Raw genomic sequence first — 7,831 nt, forward strand, 5'->3', positions numbered from 1 at the left:
GTGGCCGCTGCTCCGGGCCGCCTCGCTCCCCCGCGCCGCGCCGCGCCGCGCCCGCCGCCACGAGCTCCCGCGCTGACGCAAGCCTCCCCCCGCCCGTCTCCGCCTCCACAGCATTTCTCCCTCGCGCCCGCACCTCCCACCCGCGGTGCCGCCCTCCCCCACCCGTCCCTCCACATCCTTGCCCAGCTCTGCGGGAGGCAAGGACGCGGGAGGTCTCTCTTCTTGCTCAAGACGGTCGGGCTCGTCGGAAGAGGACCAGGGAACATTGCTGTGCCGTGAGGCATGTGCTGTCCCAGGCCACCCCGCCTTCGCCGCTGGTTGCGTGCGAGACGGGAGCCTAGGCCACTTGCCTGCCATTGTAGCCCCCCGCCCCCGCCGGCCACTTCTACTTTGACACCGTGACACGAATCAGCAAGTGCTGTAGGACCCAGGAGTGCTCTCCCAAGCAGTGCTGGCTGGTAGCCAACAGAGACATTGCCCAAGCTAAAACACACGATGTCTTCCAAATGTGAGAGGCAGATTATTTTGCACAACCATACCCTGTCCCTTATATCTGTCCCTTCACACTCCAGGAGAAAGTCCGTTTAATCCTCTCACTTGGCCAAGATGCCCATGACATCTGAAAATCCTGCCGGAGGGGTCTAAGGACCCTGATCAGTTCACGAAAGGGGTTATATACCAGGTGGTTACCAAGGACAGCGGGGGTCCAGACTCGATGACCCTCTCCCCTACCGCATTTATTCACACAGCCTGAAAAGAGAAGGCCGAGAGGGGACCTGAGAGCAGCTTACTGCTACGTCAGGGGAGTATATCAAGGGCTCGGTGAACAACTATGCACCAGGACACCCTTGGGGAAAACCAGGAGTAATGGCCACAAACTCCTGGAAGATGGATTCAGGCTCAATATCAGGAAAAACTTCTTCACAGTCAAGGTGTCCAGACTGTGGAATAAGCTCCCTCCAGAGGTAGTGCTGTCACCTACCCTGGAAATATTCAAGAGGAGACTGGACAGTCACCTTGCTGGGGTCCCCTGACCCCAGTTGTCTTTCCTGCCTAGTGCAGGACTGGATGATTTTCCAAGGTCCCTTCCAGCCCCTTGCAATGTATGAGTCTATGGGCTGACCCACTGGCCATGATTCCCTTCTGACTCAATACATCCCAATTAGTAACAGCTTCAAAAGAACCGAGCTTGGAAATGTTATGGACAATCTCACTGCCTTTGTCACACTACTATACCCAATCACAACTCCCACTCCAAGACTTCTTTTCCACAGATTTTCTTTCAGCTTTTCTGGATTCAGAATCAGAGCAGCAATCTCTCTAGTTCAGTAGTCTGTCTCCCAAACTAGCACATATCTGATGCTTCAGAAGGTGCAAGAGCCCGTAAGTGGACAGTTATGAAATAACCTCTGAAAAGAGAAAATTCTTTTTTTGTACTCTTGCAAATTACAAGTTCGTTTGCAAAAAACGGATGTTTATCATGCTTTGAACAAACTTCATTTCAGCAGTAGTTTTATTTAAAAAATACAGCATGATTTCTGCCCACATCCCTGAAGAAAATTTTCTCCAGTTACATATCTATGATATTGAGTCCTTTTAGGAATACCTTTCCTGTTCAGATCTGTTACCAAGGCACTGCAAGCTGTTTGGAGAAGATGACACCTTATTGATTTTAATAAAGTGTTAAAGTTTAAATACTTGATTGAACCATCATTTACATTTGCAACATTACATTTTAACTGTATTCAGCTGTGCCAAACACAATTTCTTAGAAGTCTTTCCAGAGTGAGGTAAAGGAGTCCAACTCAGCCTGTAAAATGTAATAGCATAATAGCAAAAGCTTTTTTCCCCCCCTTCCTTCACCAAGGAACTGCAAAAATAGTCTCCCCTCTCAAAAGGATATGAGCAACATGGAAAGGAGTCTGATGTTCTACCACAAAGAGAAAGTCATCAAAAAAGAGAACCGAGGTAAATTCCTATCTGCTGCATGACTGTACACTGCAAAAAAATAATTAGAAGATTTAAACCCAACTAAACAAGAAATACACAAAATATTTTGCTCAAATTTACATCTTAGTTCAAGAAGACAAAGTAGATTCTACTTCTAATTTTCCTATAAGGTCATCCTTACAATTCAGAGTTTGAACATGTGCTTATATGATTAAGCACAGAATGAAACCCAGCAGAAATGGGGGCAACCTTAACCCTTCACTTATTCACTTCTTTATTATTTTAAATGATGATTCAGTCAAGAGTTACTTCAAACTTTCTTCAGGACTCCACCCTTAGGAAAATGTCCACGTAGTCAGGGAAAACTTGTTTCAGAAAGTGTCTGATTTTTTTCTTTTACATCTATTCCTTTAGATTCTAGCCCAACTGGTTGTGTCTTCATAAATTCTGTGAAAGAAATGGGAAAGCTAACTCTTCCTGTGATGACTGGTTTATTAGAAGGAAATGTGAAACTTTTTTCCACTACTTACGCAATGCACTTTGTGATTTGTTTCATTGAAAGATTAAATTGTGAACCATACAGCTGCAAAACATACTCATTTAGAATTGTTCTCTCTCTCTCTCTCTTTCCCATTGGAACAGACACACTGAAAATTTGAACCTGAACAAGAAACTGGGAGGTAACAGTAGAAGCTTTAGGCACCAGAGTGAGATAGATCAAACAAGACAAAAACAGTTTTAAGGTAACTTTCAATAAGAATATGAACTGAATTGAGATCAACGAATTTGGGAAGAGGTGTCGATTTGGGTTCAGTTCCAAAAATATTCTCAATAGGCCTATGAGATCAACTAATCCAACAGAATACACTTTTTTTGCTTCACATGAAACCAGGCTAGAATGCAGGTTGGGATAACCATTTCAGATTTTGATATATGTTGGAAGCTGCATTCAAATTCTCTTTGCTCATGCATACAACATAAGATGACTTAGTTTTACTAAAGATTTTGGAGTGAATGACATATAGTCTTTATATATGATTATAGGGATCTATCTGGTCATTTCCCAGACTCCCAGGAATCCCCAAGATAGCTGATGGAATATCTCCCCCAACTTTTCCCTCAGAATATGTAACCTGGAGTGGGAGGCCTGCAAAAGGGCCTTTACACCCTATCTCAGGCTAGAGCATTGTCAGTAGCACCAGGTTCTAATAATAAATATCCCCTGAACAAAAATATATACTATAATGTGATAGTCATTCTAAGCTGATAAAGTCTAAGGATCATAAAAAATGTTTCCTTACATTTTTGCTCTAAATGCAATAAAAACAGTGTAATAACAACAACAATAAAAAAAGCAACCAAACCAAGAAAAAAAAAGTATTTTGGTAGTATTTATAATACAAGCATTCAGCAGCATGCTAGTACATAAATGACAGAAGTAATGGGAAACTTATTAGAAACAAACATAAGGCTTGTGCCAAAGTAAAGAACATTACTCAAAGTAGACAAAATAGTGAACAGCACATTCAATTAACAAACTTATTTATAACACAATGATTAATCTTTATAATGTTGTGATTATAGCCATAAAACTGCCGTCTTATTCTTTCTGTTCTGTATCTTTAATTTAATGTTTTACTACATGCAGATTATAGTAGACAGTGCCACATTACTACTGACATCTCTCATTCTAGTATGGGATAATCTCCTGTTTTGGACAGGCAGATTCTCTTACTTGTGCAATATTTATTTAGCAATGAACTATAGCTGCAAAATATGGAACTGATTCCAAGGTTCTGCAAAGTTCAAGAGTGTTCATACTTGACAATTTACCATAGGCTCACCTCAGTAAGTCATACAAAATTAACCGAAACACATATCAAGAAACTGGGAGGTAAGTGACAAATGTAACAGATACAATGAATATTGAGTTTTATAAATATGTTAAGTCTTTTCAAATCAAGACCATATTCAAAGGAAGATATAGAAGTGTGTGCATTTTTTTCTTTTTATTAAAACAAGTTGCCTTGATTGACCATATTGGTGAAGCAGCTACCGAAGTTATACCAGTTTCATGACAAATAAATAAATAAATAAAATGGTGTAGTGTACATCCACTGCTGTAGCTGAGGAATCCTAAACCCTTTATCTCATGTGACCCTGACCAACCCTAGCCTGGAGCCCACATCTCTGCCTAATCCAAGTGCTATATATAGTAAGTTATCTGCTAATGGTGGCGTCATGTGGACTCCTTTAAACAGGCCCAGGAAGCCTATAAGGCAAGGTTGGGGTGCCGGACAGCTCCATCTTCTTGGTCTTTTCTGTTTCCCTTTTTCTGTTTACATATTTAAACCAGAAAAACATCCCACAAAACTAGAGCAAGCCTTGTTCAAATACGAGATAAAAGTAAAATTGATGCACTGCATAGTCAAAGCTATTGAAGAACTACTTAAGAGAAAACAAAGAAAAACTAGATTGCAAGAAGGAATGGAAGAAAATGAAGGAGAAAGAAAAACAAACTGCTGTTATAGAAAACTAGCACAATTTGTTCAAGATGTCAAGGCTCAGTATTTAATAAAACAGGAAATAAGATAAATCCTGCAGCCAAATGGACTGGGAGGAAAGGAGAGTATATGTCTTCTTCACTGTGTGTCTGATCCTGCTTAGCAACAAGGAAAAAAAAGCCATCCAGTTGGGCTTAAGTAGGAAACAGAACTTCTGATAGCTGCTATGTTCTATCTGCAACTAAGGTTTGCCAGATCAAATTAATTTAAATAAAAGTTGGATTTCCCACCCCAAGGCTCCTACCGAAAACAAATTGTGAAATATAATGCAAACCAAAGACAGAGTCCAAAACTACAAGCACCTTTATCACAGGGTGAGGATAGTTCAGTACTTTCAAAATGGGATAGCTCTTTAGCGCACACAGCTTGTTTCCAAGCTCTGGTCTCAGTTGAATGCCCTGATGATACATATATGTGAGAGAGATCTGTTCTGGGTGTCTTGCTAGTTTCTAAAAACAGCACAAAAGTGTTCACTTGAAAAAGCCAACAGGAAACCTGGGGCAGGTGTTTCGAATGGGACTGTCCTGGCAAATACAGGATGTAGGAGTACCCTATATAGAGAGGACATTTCTATCTATCCTACTTGTTATAAGAGTGTCTGAATTGTCATATTGGGTCAGACCATAGCTTCCCCTAACCTGATAGCCTTTTTCTGATGTCAAAATAAGGAATAAAATGTCCCTGATGGTTTGTTATGCAGTATTCAATTCCTAATTGCCACTCCAATGTTCTTTTTTCCCTTTAGTATTTCTGGATGAAAACCCAAGTTCTTGTATTCATATGGATGTGAATCTAGCTTCTTTTTAAAAGTGTTATTGCTCATGATGGTGCTGAAAATCTTGACAGTATGAAACAGAAGAGCTACAACCTCTGAAGACAAATAAAAAATCCAAAAAGGTTAAGAGAATTTGGCTCATGATTTTTCAGTATTTGTGGTAGACACTGCTGTTAGTTATGATATTAATAATAATGATGGAAGCATTTGATGAAGCAGGCTGTAGCTTACCAAAGATCATGCCTATCTGAACAAGGTAATCTATAAAGTGCCATTCTCCCCTGCTTTCTGCCTGACATGGCTAACTACCTCTCTATATAATAGTAGTGTTTACAATATGCCAATTACAAATATATACGCTTCTTAAATTTTGAGGAAGCTTTAGTTTAATTTTAATAAATTGCTCACAAGTTTATCTAGTGCTTTGCTGAGAACCCTAAGATCTTATCTACATAAGAAAAAAAATGCGCTAACTTAATCAAATCTAAGATTTGAAACCAACGTAGTTAAACAAAGGTATGCTTCTGGGTAGACACACTATTTCAGTTTAGACCAGATTTATTTTGATTTAGCTTTAGGGAGCTAAGAATTAATTTAAGTCCCTCTTAAACCGAAACAATAATATCCACAAAAAAGTCTGCACACCATTAACTAAATTGATTTTTAAGACAATTTAAACTACTCTCTCCTAAAGATAAGATCTAAGCCCATAATTCTCAATGTTCTTCTTATTTTCTTAAACAAATAGCTTTCTGCACATTAGAGACTTTCCAGACTTGAGGAAGATTTTTTTTTTATGGACACATTTGATATATTTCTCTGACTCAATTATTTCACATTCCAGATCAGACTGGAACCACTATAAAAGGTAAAGCCTAACTTTTGACAAAAGTGCACATTTTAAAAACTTGTAATGCTCTTCAACATGAGGGGTTTTTTTTAAAACTCCCCTAGAAAAATCCAAGACTGAGAAACGGACAGCATTTAAAAACTTGTTAGTAAAAACCCTCTGGCCTTATGTATTTCATGTGTCTACAATCACAAAATGAGAGTTTTTAGAAAAGAGCTTATGGAGGCCAACTTCTTTCTTTATGAGAGTCTTGCTGCACAGGCTATTTACCACACATTTTTTTCTGAGATCATATTAAGCATTATTCTGATGTATTAAAAGTTAGAATGTGTTCTGACCACTTGCATGGTAATATTTGTCATAATCTCAGCCAACTCAGAATAGAGCTGGAGCTGGTGGTACCCACCACTTCTTCCCTTGCAGCTCTGGCCCCTGAACACTGAACCTCTGCATCGGGTGTTGGATCCCATGGGTGCGCCAGGAGGACTGCAAATTGCTCATATTATCTCCATGGAGTATTCAGCTATTGTTGGACCACATGATACTTAATAGGATCTGGAGATACTCCTCCAGCAAAAAGTCATAACTTTGCTATGACACAAGTGCACTTAGTTCATGTTTTACTGCTTGAATGCATGGATGCTTGCCTTTTAAGTGCAGTTAACACTTCGTAAGTATAACATGCAGCATAGCCCTGACTCGGCCAGCTGGATGCAGAGCAAATTTTTTTTTTGACTTCCAGAGTTTCTCTTTGTTCTACAACATAAGATGATGTTGAAACCACGCTGCTATTGTTTTTCTTGGAAATTTTTAAAAACATAATTACACAAGGTGTTCTCCCCCCCCAACCCCCAAAAGAGGGGAAAGGAAAAACAAAACACCTTCTTCCCCAGGCTGTCCTTTTTAATCACTTTATTCAAATTGTAGCTTAAGGTTACATGCCCTATAAAAGCCACTCTCAAAAGCACTCATACTGTAGACTGCAGCCTTTTAGAACATGGTAGAGTACCAGCTCAAATGTTTTCACCTGACATAATCATTGACACCAAGACAAGAAAGATTTAGATTAACAGGAGCTAAAAATCGTTCAGTCCCTAAAGTCCACATAGCAGACTACTTATTCTGGACAGGCATCCCTAGTACCATACAGATATTTCCTTTTAACCACTCCTCCCACCCTGTCCCAAACCCCTCCTTTAATATCAGGAGCTATCATCAATAAAATACCAATATGGACAGACTATGACATCCTTATGCATAAATAGTTCCACTGAAATCAGTGGAACTACTTGTGTGGGAGTCAGGATAATCTGAACTCTAAGGAGGAGCACATTGTCCCTACCTCTAAGACCATTAGAGTCAAAATCAGACAACAAATTATACACTATATGCTTTTCAGATGCACATGATATATTATAGGAAAGCCCCTTCCTAGGACCAGTGATGGAGATCTCAGGTGATCTGTTGTATTCAGTTGTCATCCTCTGATTATTACTGAAAACCTTAGTGAAAGAAGGTAGTTGTAAAAGAGATTTGAAGGAAGCAGAGGAGAAAGAGAGGATTAAATTCCAAAGTCACAAGACAGCATGAAATTAGGCACAATAATGAAAAACGTAGAAGGACAGAGAAGTGAACCCTTGAGAAGAAGGTATAGGAAACAAGTAGGTAGGAAGAAATGAGCACTGCAAAGCA

This window comes from Alligator sinensis, unplaced genomic scaffold (assembly GCF_000455745.1).
Source record: "Alligator sinensis unplaced genomic scaffold, ASM45574v1 scaffold318_1, whole genome shotgun sequence".
Classification (NCBI taxonomy): Eukaryota; Metazoa; Chordata; order Crocodylia; family Alligatoridae; genus Alligator; species Alligator sinensis.